At 43.5% G+C, this 16,118-nt stretch overlaps 1 pseudogene; it reads left to right on the plus strand.

The window, feature by feature from the left end:
* The window catches only part of LOC118390411 (voltage-gated potassium channel subunit beta-2-like), a 99,596-nt pseudogene extending 84,375 nt beyond the window's left edge, over positions 1–15,221 (plus strand).
* The last annotated feature ends 897 nt before the right edge of the window (positions 15,222–16,118 follow it).

Genomic DNA, 16,118 nt, shown 5'->3' on the forward strand with positions numbered 1-16,118 from the left:
ACCTCTGGAAACTTTACGATCCTGGAAGGGAGTAATTCCACTGGTCACTATTACCCAAAACCTCTGAATTACCTACGACTGAGATGGTTGGAATGGAAACACCCAATTAACTTCTACTACTGCCGGACGTTTCATACGTAAGCCAGAGAAGGTTTGCCGGTTTCCAAACCCTCCATACACCGACCGAAACACAGGACGTGACTCCAGGGGCGGATGCATGACAACCGTATAGAGGGCTCGCCTTCTGGTCTTTGTCTACTCAAACCACTGGCTGTTATAGACTGACCACTTGACAGGGACACATGGCAACCGACTGAGGTCCGGACCTGCACAAGGTACGCAACTCGATGGTTTTGCCTGATCCTACGCCGAGTATACCCATACAGACCAGCTGGATTCGACTAGACATGGGTTGATTTGGAATTAGGATCCTGGAAGGGAATAACTCCCAATCATACACATGATTGAAAACATCCAGGACCAAAGACTGACGAACACTGAGGTTGATACATAGACAACATGGAGCTAAAGAAGAAGGATCTGAAAGAGAGTAAAAACTCCTAAGTTGCACTATGCTTTCCACCTCCGTTGACACAGCGGACCTGGACATCATGACCATACCACTCGACATGGACACATGGCAACCAACCGAGGACCGTACCTGCATAAGGGACGCAACTCAAGGGCTTTGCCTGATCCTAAGTTGAGGTGACAGACCTACCTAAACTTAACCTTTTCTATACCTTACCCTAACCCTAACCCTAACCTTAACCATCTCAAAACCCATACCTAAACTTAACCCTAACCTTAAACCTTCTTAAAAAACCATATCTTACCCTAACCTAAACCCTAACCTTAACCATTCTTAAGCCATACCTAACCTTAACCCTACAGACAGACAGTCCTTTAACCCAACCAACGGGTTAATCTACAAGTGGGCTACCATGGGGCCTACAACTTTGGCCGGCCGCGCCCGTACCCTCCGACCCGCGCGTATATGATGTGGAGTGCAACCCATCCCTTCCCCCCTCCGGTTTCCACGTGTCAGAGATGGAAGTGGATCAACCGACTCAAAACTAGAAACCAAACACTTGGCGAGTCACCGCTGCGTTGCCGGATGTAGGGTATGGACGCAGCAAGCCAAGGAAATGTTATTCCTTACACCTACTGGGATCCTCCCAAATCTGACCCTATACAAGGTTTTTTCCACCCTTGTACCTTCTGGATTGGTTTGATGGTGAACAGGTTTAAAATAAATCTTAGATTACATACCAACTAAAATAACCCTACTCTACTCCTGACCCCTGGATATACACCACCTACACTACCCCCTTTTTTTTTTTCAACGAAAGAAGACCCTTCCCCAATATCCCACCTTTTTCCACCGAAGAGGATTCTTCTCAAAGATACAAACCCCCCTCTTTTCAACGAAAGAAGACCCCTTTCCCCAATACCCCAACTTTTTTTCACAGAAGAGGATTCCTCCCAAAGAACCCCCTTTTTTTTTTTTTTTTTTTTTTTTTTCAACAAAGAAGACCCCTTCCCCAAATACCCACCTTTTTCCACCGAAGAGGATTCCTCCCAAAGATCCCCCCCCCCTTTTTTTCATCAACAAAAAAAAACCCCTCTCCAAGATCTTACCTTCCCACCAAAGAGGATTCCACCCCCCCAGCTAAAGACAAAGACCTTTTTCTACAAAGAACTGGATTCACCACACTGACGCAGATGTAAGAGACTTCTTTACCCATCCTGATGACCGTATCTCCAACTTAGGAGCAAAATAATACAAATTACTATATAGGCCCACCACACTCACACCCCTGCACCATACACCCACATACAAAAAAACCCAGAACAATACCAACATCCTACACCAGACCCTCCCCAGGTAAGTATTCCCCCCTCCCCCAGGTAAGTCTCTCCCTTCTGGAGTGGTCCCATCACCTTCGGAGGACAAACATCACTGGATACAGCCAAAAAGTTTTCTGGACCCATACCTCCCATTCCCCAAGTGGACGTTAACTAAACAACACGGCCAAATCTACTATATGCCCAGGATCCCAAATGGACGAAAACGCGATGGAAGCTATACTCCGTCAAAAAGCACCAACTAAAGACGAACAGTTTAGGAACACTTCCAAGCCGGCCAAACTGAAACTACCCTCAGAAACACTACCTACCACTACCCTTCAACAAAGAAACAAGGTTACAAGTTCCCCACACACCTGGATATGACCAAAGTTCACGACCTTCACTTCAACTCTACATCGCTCCTTTCTGCACTCTAACGCAAACTCCAAAAACGGAAAAAGATGTCCACCACCTTTGAAAGCCTACAGATAGACCTATGGGTCACCTAGAAACTCAACTATAGTCTCATTCGAATCCCACAGATGTCCACCCCTACCCCAACGACTCCTGAAACTACAGAACCTTATCCTGGGTTCCTTCCAGGCCCAAACCCCCAACAAGAGCAGACCGCTCCCGACGCTAACACACAAGTCAATGGAGACACAGAGGTCAAACACTACTTTTTCAGAGGAGGATCTAATATACTTCTACTCATCACAGAAACTCCACGTTTGGCTTATTCTGACCCCTTAGACGTCTTGTCTTACCTAAAATTAACCTCACACCTCTGGGACCCCACATCCTATACAGCACCCCAAAAGCAAAGTTCCATCCTTTCCATATAATTCTCCATAGGATTCAATGATAGAGGCTCCCCTACACCTAACAGACGAACAGACGCCTACCCGAAAAAAACGAAAAATCTCATTGGCCAAGAGACAAGCATGCCTCTCACATGCACACCGCATGCACACCTGGTCCACCAATAGAAACGATCTTTGGCTAAACCACACCCCTATTTCCCATAAAAGAGGAGCATCCCTCAGTCTCAGCACCATTAGGGTCGAAGAGACCCGAAGAGCCTTCAACTGGACAAAGACTCAAGCTGGAACTCTACAAGGACAACCTCTTCCTCAACGGATCTACTGGGCCCTAGCTGTATGCTTACCCCTGAAAAGACACCTCATCGGGATCAAGATATCAAGCTTGGACTTCACACACCTTGGACTGTGGCTATATACTGCTCCTCAAAGACATCTTCACCCAGGATCCAGAGTTGGGGCCTCATGCCCCCTAAAGAAGACACCTCATCGGGATCAAGACATCAAGCTGGGACTTCCACACACCCCTGGGGCTCTAGCTACATGCTACTCCCTAAAAGACACTTCACCAGGATCCAGACATCAAGTTGGGGCTGGGCCCTAACTATATGCTACCCCCAAACACCTCCCTGGATCAAGACATCAGCCTCATACCCTAAAGACACCTCATCGGGATCAAGATATCAAGCTGGGACTTCACACACCCTTGGCTCTAGCTACATGCTGCTCCCTCAAAGACATCTTCACCTGGATCCAGACATCAAGTTGGGGCCTCCACCTAATTTCTTTATATGCTACCCCCCCCAAACACCTCCTGGATCCAGACATCAGCTGGGGCTCTGTACTCTCTACAGGCATCTCATCGGAACGACTGGGCTCCAGCTCTATATGCTGCTCAATTCTAAGGGCTTTATTGACATGGGAAACATATGTTTACATTGCCAAAGCACGTGAAATAGACAGGAAACAAGGTAAATAAACAATCAAAAACGAACAGTAAATATTACACTCACCATAAAAAAAAAAAAGAATATAGACATTTCAAATGTTATATTATTGGCTATGTACGAAAGTGAAAATACATAAACGGATAGATATAGTGTGATAACGTGCGTTTCGGTGAGAGGTGTAGGAGTCAGGCGCAGGAGAGCAGGGATGTCTGAGAAGAGTGTTTAATCATATAGTCCACCAATATAAAAATGGCACAGACGAAAATCCAAAAACTATGCTCTAGATACTCAGAAACTCGTGACACTTTACATACACGTGCGTAATCGTGAACACAACCAACATCAAATATAATCGCGCACAATACACACAAATCTAATAAGTACTAAGGCAGGCAACAGGTACCCTATATACACACAGAAATTAAACGGCAATGAAACCAGGTGTGAAAAGAATCACAGACAAAACAAACAGAAAAGGAAAAAGGGATCGGTGGCGGCTAGTAAACCCGCGACGCCGAGCGCCGCCGAACAGGAGAGGAGTTACCTTCGGTAGAAGTCGTGACATATAGGTTGTATTTACAATGGTGTTTGTGCTCCACTGGTTGCTTTTGTAACGACAGATCGCGGATCTTGCTGCTGTGGTGGCACACTATGGCATTTCACCTAATAGATATGGGAGTTTATCAACTTCTTTGTAATCTGAGGGAAATATGTGTCTCTGATATGGTCATACAGGTCATACAGGCAGGGGGTTAGGAAGTGCAGCTTGGTTTCCACCTGTCTTCTCTTGAGAGTCACGTCTGCCAAAGGCGGCCTCTCTCAATAGCAAGGCGATGCTCACTGAGTCTGTACATGGTCAAGGATTTTCTTCATTTTGGGTCAGTCACAGTGGTCCCTCTGCTACTGTGTACTCTCTGTTTAGGGCCAAATAACATTCCTGTTTGCTCTGTTTTTTTGTTGGTTCTTTCCAACGTGTCAAGGATTTATCTTTTTGTTTTGTCATGATTTGGTTGGGTCTAATTGTGTTGCTGTCCTGGGGCTCTGTTTATGTTTGTGAGCAGAGTCCACGTACTAGCTGGCAGAGGAGACTCTTCTCCATGTTCACCTCTCTGTAGGTGAGGGCTTTGTTATGGAAGCTTTGAGAATCACTTATTTTTAGGTGGTTGTGGAATTTAATACATTTTTTCTGGATTTCTGGGAATCATCCTAATTCTGCTCTGTATGCATTGTTTGGTGTTTTTCGTTGTACACTGAGGATATTTTTGCAGAATTCTGCATGTAGAGTCTCATTTTGGTGTTTGTCCCATTTTGTGAATTGTTGGTTAGTGAATGGGACCCCAGACCTCACAGCCATAAAGGAAAATGGGTTCTATATCTGATTCAAATATTTTAAGTCAGATCCTAATTGGGATGTCAAATTTTATGTTCTTTTTGATGGTGTAGAAGGCCCTTCTTGCCTTGTCTCTCAGATCATTCACAGCTTTGTGGAAGTTACCTGTGGTGCTGATGTTTAGGCAGAGGTAGGTATAGTTTTTTTGTGTGCTCTAGGGCAACAGTGTCTAGGTGGAATTTGTATTTATGATCTTACTGAAATTAACTGTCAGGGCCCAAGTTTGACAGAATCTGTGCAGAAGATATAGGTGCTGCTGTAGGCCCTCCTTGGTTGGGGACAGAAGCACCAGATCTCCTGCAAACAGTAAACATTGACTTCAGAGTCTAGTAGGGTGAGGCCGGGTGCTGTCGACTGTTCTAGTGTGCTCACCAATTCATTGATATATATGTTGAAGAGGGTGGGGCTCAAGCTGCATCCCTGTCTCACCCTGAGGAAAGAAATCAATGTGTGTTTTTTGCCCATTTTAACCGCACACTGTTGTTTGTGTACATGGATTTCATAATGTCCTATGTTTTCCCCCCAACACCGCTTTTCTTCATTTATACAACAAATCAACAAAGCATGAGAAGACTTTGCTTTTGTTTTGGTTTGTTTGTTTGTCAATTAGGGTGTGCAGGGTGAATACGTGGTCTGTCATATGGTAATTTGGTAAAAAGCCAATTTGACATTTGGTCAGGACATTGTTTTCATTGAGGAAATGTAGGAGTCTGCTGTTAACGATAATGCAGAATATTTTCCAAAGGTTGCTGTCGATGAATATACCACGGTAGTTATTGGGGTTGAATCTGTCTCCACTTTTGTGGATTGGGGTGATCAGTCCTTGGTTCCAAGTATTGGGTAAGATGCCAGAGCTGAGGAGGATGTTAGAGAGTTTAAGTATAGCCCATTTAAATTTATGTTCTGTATATTTTATAATTTCATTTAGGATACCATGTATATGTTTTTGCTGTTTGTTATTTGTTATAGAGCCAAAAAGATTGGAGAAGAGGTTTATCCACACATCTCCACTTTGGGTAGACTGCTCTTCATGTTGTTGTTTGTTTAGTGTGTTCCAATTTTCCCAGAAGTGGTTAGATTCTATGGATTCTTCAATTAAATTGAGCTGATTTCTGACGTGCTGTTCTTGTTTTTATGTACTGCTTCACCATGGTGAAACCGTAGGCTCAGGGTTTCTGGGTCTCTGTGTTTTTGGTTGGATAGGTTCCTCAATTCCTTTCTTAGGTTTTTGCGTCCTTCATCAAACCATTTGTCATTGTTGTTCATTTCCTTAGATTGTCTGGTTGAAATGTTTAGATTTGATAGGGAAGCTGAGAGGTCAAATGTATTGTTTAGGCTTTGTACTGGCAAGTTTACACCTTCACTATATCAGTGAAACGTTTTGTCCAGGAAGTTGTCTAAAAGAGATTGAATTTGTTGTTGGCTAATTGTTTTCTGGTAGGTTTCCACACTACTTTCCTTCCATCTATAGCATGTATTAATACTATTCAGTTTGTTTGGCTTTCATGTCTCATGATTGAGTATTGCTCTGTTAAAGTAGACTGTGACTTTGCTGTGATCTGAGGGACTCTGGGTTGAGGTCGGTAGTAGTCTACAGTACTGTGACCAAGAGATGAGCTGTAGGTGTACTTACTGTAGGAGTCCCCTAGAAAGCCTAACATTGTCTATGTACAGACCCAGCGTGCGACAGAGCTGCAGGAGTTATGCCCTGTTTCGTTGTTGGTTGTTTTGTCGCAGCGGTGTATAGCAGGGCATATTGGGTAGGAAATGTTGTCACCTCCAGGTAGGTGTTTGTCCCCCTATGTGCTGAGGGTGTCAGGTACTTGTCCAGTTCTGGCGTTTAGGTCATCAAGGACTAGTACATGTCCCTGGGTCTGGAACAGTGGCGCTCGGTGCTGTTTAAGAATAGGGAAGACGATTTTTACTTTTCATGAGCATAGCCTTATTTCTATTACAGTATATTGGATGACTCTCATTCATATTCCATTCACCCAGTTCACTGTAACAGTGATGGGTTTAGGCTACAACATGATTCAAACATTTTCTCTATAGCCATCACGAGGTTGCTACAACCTAGCCTATGAATGAAAGATTACCACGTAGGTGCACACAGGTCGAGAGAAAATGTTGAGGTGACAGAGAGTGATACACTCAGAGTGTAATCATCAGTCCAACAGTTGCAAATGAGAGTTTCTATTGGACAAATGAATGTTTGTTTATCCCCGTTTCTTTCAGTTTGCTTACGTTTAAGAAACGTTGTTCTACAGAATCGGCGGAATGAATACACCCCTGATCATGCGTAAACACGATGCACTTTCATAGCAGCCACGTTGTATTCCTTCTCGCATCTATGCGCTCTCCTCCTCTCACCTTTTCCCTGCGCTTGTGGACTTCAATGCACAACACATCAGCTGTATGTGACCAGGCAAAAAAAAACTTTCCAAGCCAAACCATATCATAACCACTACACACAGCTTACATCATTGTCACCATATTAGCTAAAGTAACGTCACAGTCAACATAGCTAATAGAACTAATGCGTTAGTAAACCCCGTTACAATCATGCAGTAACATGACAGTGTACAGTCAGTAAGTAATTTAGTACTTACACCGGCGTGCCTCCGTGACAATAAATTAGTTCAACCAAAAGCTTGCCTTGACTTGGAAGAGTTTCAGTGTTGTGTTGGATAGTCATAGCCAGCTAGCTAACATATGCTTTTTTTGAAACTCACTGAGTAGGATGGTCCTCCCCTTCCTCCTCTGAGGAGCCTCCCCTGGTCTGGAAATGATTGATCTGCCCCTTTATGATGGAGAAGCTGTCTTCATTAAAGTATGGGAGATTCTAGTGGGGGGATATAGGTAGCACACAGGAGAACATTTAGTTTCTGTGGAGATAATTTTCTTATACATTTCTAGTCAGATGTCAAATGCTCCTGTTTTTATGAATTCAATAGGGTAGGTTAGGCCTGCTCTATAAGAAATTAGCATAACCCCTGAGACACTTCCATGTTTCACCCCTGGTAGTTTGGTGGCTGGGACTACCAGATCTCTGTAACCTAGAGGGCAACCAGTGGGTCCGTCTCCTCTACAACATGTTTCTTGTATGATGACAATGTCTGTTTTTCACAATTTCTTTGGTGAAGTCTGGTAAAGTGTCTCTCTCTCTCTCTCTCTCTCTCTCTCTCTCTCTCTCTCTCTCTCTCTCTCTCTCTCTCTCTCTCTCTCTCTCTCTCTCTCTCTCTCTCTCTCTCTATCTCTCTCTCATTCTCAGTCCCAGTCTCTATCTCCCAGTCTCTATCTCTCTGTCTGTCCCAAATGTTCTCTGTCTCAGTCTCTCTCTCTCTCTCTTTGTCCCCTCAGATGGCTGAGAACCTGATGACCATTGCCTATGAGGCCGGGGTGAACCTCTTTGACACAGCAGAGGTGTATGCCTCCGGCAGGTCAGCTTTGTACACCATCCTCCACTGCTCTCTTCTGTTCTTTCTCTTTGTCTCGATACACTCTGCCTGCCTCTATCTACCACTCCCTCTATTTCTGTCCATCGTTCAGTCTCCCCACTCTTTATTGCCGTTTGTTCATATTGTCATTCCATCACGTCTTCTCCTCTCCACAGGGCTGAAATCACCCTAGGGAACATCATCAAGAAGAAAGGATGGAGGTGATATTAACCGCTGCCTGTCTAATTATATTACATCGTAAATCTTTTTCTGTGAACTTTGCTTTTCAAATTTCATAAGAACAGACAGACATTGTTTTTTTTAACATAGAGCGTTTAAAAAAAATAGAAGCTTTATCACCGCCGGATCTTTTTTCAAATGCTTTTGGCTTCTCCGTGGCTGACGTCGTGTCACTGTTTTCGGGAAAGGATACATTCTATTTCATTCTTGTGCTCTCTAACCTCTCCTCCCATTTCACTGGCAGGCGTTCTAGTTATGTCGTGACAACCAAGATCTACTGGGGAGGGCAGTAAGTAACAGTCATTATTTCTCCATTGCTCTGACAAAGTGACTCTGTATTGTTGCTATTCATCCCCTGACTATACTGGAACTCCATCACTCTACAGGGCGGAGACAGAAAGGGGACTCTCCAGAAAGCACATCATTGAAGGTACAGTCAAATGAAGGATACAGAGTGGCGATGATAATGACGTTGACGACGGTGGTGAGAACGACAATAAGGGCGATGATGACGATGATGCCCATTACGTTGCAGGTTTGAGAGGATCCTTGTCCAGACTCCAGTTGGATTATGTGGACATGGTCTTTGCCAACCGTAATGATGTCAACAGCCCTATGGAAGGTCAGTCACAGTCACACCAGTCCCTCTACTCCATTGTCATGTGTTTATTGCTCTGCCCCCCAACCCTTTATGGTGTGTAATATGCACTCGGAAAAGTGTCTTGAGGTTTGCATTCTAAGCATGTAATATCTGTGTAAGAGCGTCTGCTAAATGACTTAAATGTAAATGTAAATGTACGGTATGTTTATTACCAGCGTGTAACAAGTTGGTTCATGTCATTTGCAGAGATAGTCCGGGCCATGACCTTTGTAATAAATCAGGGCATGGCAATGTACTGGGGCACCTCTCGCTGGAGTCCCATGGAGATCATGGTGAGTCCCCTGTTATCTCTCCCTGTTATCTAATACATTCCAGTCAACACCTGCTCCTGCTCGTCAATGGCTCTGTGATGATGATGTTACTCTGTTTCCCTGCCACCAGGAGGCGTACTCAGTGGCGCGTCAGTTTAACCTGATCCCACCAGTATGTGAGCAGGCTGAGTATCACTACTTCAAGAGGGACAAGGTGGAGGTGCAGCTCCCTGAGCTCTACCACAAGATAGGTCAGTCGTCCAGCGAACAGCACCAGATGTCCTCACAATGCTGCTTGCAGAGAACTCTTAAAACATTGTCATTTCTCTCTCTCTCTCTCTCTCTCTCTCTCTCTCTCTTTCTCTCTATTTCCTTCTCTTTCCCTCTCTTTCTCTCTCTCTCTCTCTCTCTCTCTCTCTCTCTCTCTCTCTCTCTCTCTCTCTCTCTCTCTCTTTCTCGCTCTATTTCTCTCTCTTTCTGAGGGAGAGAGAGAGGGTCTCTTCTCTTTCTCTCCCTCTCTTGTCTAGGTGTAGGGGCAATGACCTGGTCTCCCCTTGCGTGTGGACTGATCACAGGGAAGTACAATGAGGGTGTACCTGACATCTCCAGGGCTAACATAAAAGTGAGTTCTCCAGACAAAATACAATTCATTCAATAGTGGATTTTCTCCTGTGTTTTCTACTTGATTGGATTTATTTAGTTCCTATACCACTTTTTGCCCATTAGGCCTACAACTGTGGATGACACAATTAAATATTTATTTGTTTGTTCTGTCTAATATTGGTGCAGGGTTACCAGTGGCTGAAGGAGCGGGTCAACAGCGAGGAGGGACGCAAGCAGCTGGCCAAGATCAAAGAGCTCCGCCTAATGGCTGACAGACTAGGCTGCACCTCCGCACAGCTGGCCATCGGTATGAGCGACGTGTGTGTGTGTGTGTGTGTGTGTGTGTGTGTGTGTGTGTGTGTGTGTGTGTGTGTGTGTGTGTGTGTGTGTGTGTGTGTGTGTGTGTGTGTGTGTGTGTGTGTGTGTGTGTGTGTGTGTGTGTGTGTGTGTGTGTGTGTGTGTGTGTGTGTGTGTGTGTGTGTGTCTGTACATGCGTCTTTGTTTTTTTGTCCATCTCTGTTATCTAATGTCTCTGTCTGACACTCTAACATACTGTTTCCAATTGAAACGCAGACTTAAATAGAAAGTGTCAATCTGCCACATCAACTCAGCCTCCATCTCTGATCCCTCTCGGTGTTCTCTCCTTGTTCTCTGTCCTCCTGTAGCCTGGTGTCTGCGCAGTGAGGGAGTGAGCTCAGTGCTGCTCGGTGTCTCCAATACTGACCAGCTGATGGAAAACCTGGGTGCCCTTAGGGTAACCACCCTCCCCTCAACGTTTAACCACTCTGATTTTACACGTTTCACTGAACACTCAATCAGAGCTCGTCAAACGGAATGTCATTGTCATAAGCATGAAATGTAACAAATAATTATATAATACAAAAAAAGATCTGTATTTTTAGGCATCCTTAATGTCACTTAAGATTCCATTTTAGATTAAGCAAGCAAGCAAGCAATCACCAAATGATTTTGGGCTAGTCCTAAACTGACGTTCCATGTTATGCCTGCAGCTTATTTCACAGATGACTCCTCAGACCGTGGCTGAGATTGACTCACTCTTGGGAAACAAGCCCCACTCCAAGAAAGAGTCACGAGCATGAAGAGGAACCGATGGAGTAAAGGACAGAGTCAGAGAAAGATGAGGAAAAGGTGATGGCGTCGAGGAACATCGCTCTTTCACCCTCCAGTATAATCAACAACCTGCATGTCCTCAACGACATTGTGCTTCCAGTATTTGCGCATATCCATTCGGCGCATTGCATTGTATCATGTATGAGAAAAAAAAATCTATATTTTAATGTGCAAAAACAATGATTAGATCAGATATATTACAGATCCCTCACTGACTGATAATGTCCACAAACAGAAGGTGAGGCAGGTAGCCTAGCGGTTAAGAGTGTTGGGCCAGTAACCGAAAGGTCGCTGGTTTGAATCCCTGAACCGACTCGGTGAAAATCTGTTCGATATGCCCTTGAGCAAGGCACTTAACCCCGTAAGTCACTCTGCATAAAAGTCTCTGCTAAATGACGTAAATGTGAGGCCCAAATCATGGAGCGTTTGGTTTCTTCCAGCAAGACCAATGAGGGTAAAGTTGGAGATAGGAGGTAGTTAAATGGGGGCCCTCAGTATCGTCAAGCAAACTGCACTCTACTTTATCAACAATGAGATGAGAACTTTTTGATGCCATGAAGCAACTTGAGACACAGCTCTGCACTCTCCCACTGACTGTGTGACCAGTGCTGTCATAAGACACTCTTTCTCCACAGTTAGTGAGTCGCTATGACGTTTAGTACCCAGCAGAGAGCCAAAGGTTAGCAGCACATAGGTGTCTGGCTTGTCATCTCCTTATGTGACTGGCCCGTTACTCTGTGTCCTTTAACAGCAGTGTCTTCCTAGGTGTCTTCTCTGTGTATAAACTGTGTGCATGTCCCTTTAAGAGAGACCAGCCCAAGCAGGGTGTAAATGTGGCATGGCTTTTGTGGTTTGTGTAGATTTGCAGTGCCCCTCTAAGCAGTCTTTTTGCACTAGCAGGTGGGACGGGCTGATCTAGGCTCTGCACTGGCGGGCACATTGTGGAGCTTTACTTCAATTACTCTCTGCAAGCCCGCTGACAGGGTCTGTGTCTGTGTGACGTGTGTATTGTCCTCCACGTCAAAACTATTTCTGCGTCAATAACAATGACAACTAAGGCTTTTTCCTGCTCGTTTTGGAAGAGCCTATTTACTCCTCCACTAAAGACTGTGGAGAGTGGACCCCCTAATGAAAGGTACTGTAGGTCATTCTTCCTCAGCCTTAGACAGCGGCTACAACCCACTGTGGTAAACTAGCAGTCGTTCAATGTGTTTTTGTTGCTTTGTTTTAACATTTTAAATGAGCCCACATAACATGCAAATCATGACCTTTACATGAAGAATTCTTCAAAGTGCAACGTGCAATCGCCCCGTAATGTTCTGTGTGTTCTATCTCACTGGGAATGAGTCAGATCGAGAGAGGTAGCCGAGTGAACTCAAGTGTGTCTGAATTGAGAAATGATTGGCACCCTTGATAAAGATGAGCATAGAAGACTGTATAAAATAGTAAGACAAATACTGAGCTGTATTGTACGCAAAATGAATGGGGAAATTATATCATTTCATACAAATACAATTTCTCATAAAATAGATTTTGTTTAACAAGTCATCATTTTGTAAAACATATGGGGGTCAAAATGATTTTAATCTGTTTTCAATACTCCTGCAACCTCCCATTCCAAGGAACACAGCATTGAGCCTTTTTCTAAAATGTTTAATGAGATTGGAGAACACATTGGGAGGGATCTTAGACCATTCCTCCATACAGAATCTTTCCGGATCCTGTTATCCTTTGTCTGTGTTTATCGACTGCCCTCTTCAATTCAAACCACACATTTTCAATGGGGTTCGACTCCAGAGACAGAGATGGCTAGAAACTGTCTGGACTTGAACCTCATTGCATTGCAAAATGTTGATTTTGTGGTCAATTAACCATTTCGTTGTTTATTTTTATGTGTGATTGGGGTTATTGTCTTGCTGGAAGATCCCCTTGTGGTCAAGTTTCAACCTCCTGGCAAAGGCAACCAGGTTTTGGCTACAATATCCTGGTACTAATTAAAGTTCATGATGCCGTTGACCTTAACAAGGGCCCCAGGACCAGTGGAAGCAAAATAGCCCCATAACATCAAAGATCCACCACCATATTTTACAGTAGGTATGAGGTACTTTTCACATATGCATCTTTCTTTCAACACCAAACCCACCACTGGGGTGTGTGGCCGAAGAGCTCAATTGTCATGTAATCTGACAATAGCACCGGTTCCAATCCAATTGCCAATGTTGTTAAGCAAACTCCAGGCGTTTACATTTGTTGGATAATGTGAAAATAGAGGTATTTGGCCACGAGAGAGTACAGGGATGCTCCTATCTTTTTCATGTTTTTTTTTTTTTACTTGATAGACAATCTCCTCTGGCCAATTGTATTAGTATAAAATAACTATTTTTGAGTATACAATATACATGTAGTTCAGTTGTAACGGTTATCTTGGTGTGAAGGAGAGTCGGACCAAAATGCAGCGTGTAGATTGCGATCCATGTTTTAATAAACAAAACACGAATCTAAATACAAACACTACCAAAAACGTAATGAAAACCGAAACAGCCTATACTTGTGTACACTAACACATAGCCAGGAACAAGGACACTAAGGACAATCACCCACGACAAACTCAAAGAATATGGCTGCCTAAATATGGTTCCCAATCAGAGACAACGATAAACACCTGCCTCTGATTGAGAACCACTCCAGACAGCCATAGACTTTGCTAGATCACCCCACTAGCTACAATCCCAATATATACACACCACATACAAAAACCCATGCCACACCCTGGCCTGACCCAATACATGAAGATAAACACAAAATACTTCGACCAGGGCGTGACATCAGTAGTTTTCAAGTCTTTTTTGCTCATCTTAATCAAGGATGCCAATAATTCTGGGGGTGACTGTAAATAATCATTTGGACTTTGATTAAATGCAATGTGCTTTTTTGCACTTCTCTGGGGATGAGATTTAGACAGTGTTGTGTTGGAAGCAGATTATATTGGGTGTTTCATTGGGCAGCCTGAACCCAGCTGCTTGGCCTATTTCTGTAGTTCATTGTAGTTTTTCCATACCAAATGTTATTATTCTTTCCCAATTGTATTGTAACTTTCCGTCAATTTTTGTCTCTATTTAACTTCTGTTAATTACATGTAGATATTACTCCTAGTAGCAGGACGTACTCCTGCTATGTGAACCTTTCATGTTTGTGAACCTTGGTTTGTGGTCAGGCTCAGGAAACGCTCCAGGGCACTAGTGAATTTGGAATGAGAGAGATTTGTCCCACACTTGTTATCCCCCTGTCATTACTGATGGGTGTATATTATTATTATTATTATTATTTATTCTGTGCTTTTTGATACTGGTTTGTTTGTGTTCTAATCACTGGTGTATATAAATACTACAATATGGAATATTGGAATATGACAAAATGTTGGATTCTGAAGTGAGCAAACGACAAATCTAACCAGATTGACATGTTGTTTTGTTCTGTGTTTATGTATTTTATTAGCAGGCTCTAAGTTGAACTGAAAAGCACCCACCTAATGTACATACATGCCTAGATCGCTCCTTAAGACTAGCTTTGCCTGCATAACTTATATTTTACTGTCTTGAAACAAAAACCTGAAAAAAGAGAAGCCTTGAATGTATTACTGTATGCTTGCCCTTAAAATATCAGAAGAAAATTATACCTCATATGTCATTTGGTGGTCATGCAACCAGATCTACCGGCAGCTTGGCAGGGCCACACACACACACACACACACACAGTAGTTATCATGGTCTGCCTGCCTTTTGGCAAAGCAGAAAAAATCAAGTAAAGATTTTGCATTGATTTAAAATCATATCAAGCTTCTGTATATCCATGTTCCCCCAAGAACCATTAAATGGCTAAAAAAGTGTTTGGTAATATTGCGCAGTATTTCATTGGCATGCTACGAGCAGGTTAGAGAAAATCTTCCAGTGGTTTTCTATTGAATGCATCTCTTATATGCATTATTTGATGTTAATTACTTGGCTCATCTCACACAGTCACTCATTAAGGGTTCTGCTCATCCTTTTTTGTGTAGGCAGAGAAAAAAATACAAGACGTTTTGCATTTTGCTGACAACCTTGGGTGAAGGGAACCTCAAGAGAATCATTACCATGGCAGCAACGGACAGGGATATTTTGGAGATGACCAGACATTCATCATTGCCACCTTGTGCCAGTGTGATGGACTGGTCACCACCTGCTCACCTCTAACCCTCATCACCACCTCCATGCCCCTGGACATTGTCAAGACCACAAAACATTATCCAGGCGCCTGTCACCCCCTTGTTCTATGGCTTCCTTCTTTTTCTATCTCTCTTCCCTCTTTGCAAGTCTCAGTTAATTCAGCCTGTGGTTTCTGTTGAAACCATAGCAACAATTGTCTTAATGAATTTCTGCCCACTGCAGTTTGAAATGTATTGGGATGAATCTTGTCCTGGAGGCAAAAGCTGAGCGGTTTCCACTAGATGAGCCACCCACAAAGTCAAAATCATCTACATCGTTGAAAAAGATCATGAAAACAAAAATGTGCTTTATGGTCTTATTTCAATGTTAGGGTTAGCCTCCCAATCCACATATTTAAATAGTAGTCGTTGTTTTTGTTCAAATGTAAAAAGCCACACCTTCATGGAGCCACACCCTTTTTCCCAATGCATTTACAGGCTCTTCTCGACCTTATGGAATTGATTGTTTTCCACAGGATGCAAGACACAATGTGAGTGACTAACGGCCAGCAATAGTGCAGATGTGGCCTGGTGAATCTGCCT

Source organism: Oncorhynchus keta, chromosome 11, assembly GCF_023373465.1.
Source record: "Oncorhynchus keta strain PuntledgeMale-10-30-2019 chromosome 11, Oket_V2, whole genome shotgun sequence".
Classification (NCBI taxonomy): Eukaryota; Metazoa; Chordata; class Actinopteri; order Salmoniformes; family Salmonidae; genus Oncorhynchus; species Oncorhynchus keta.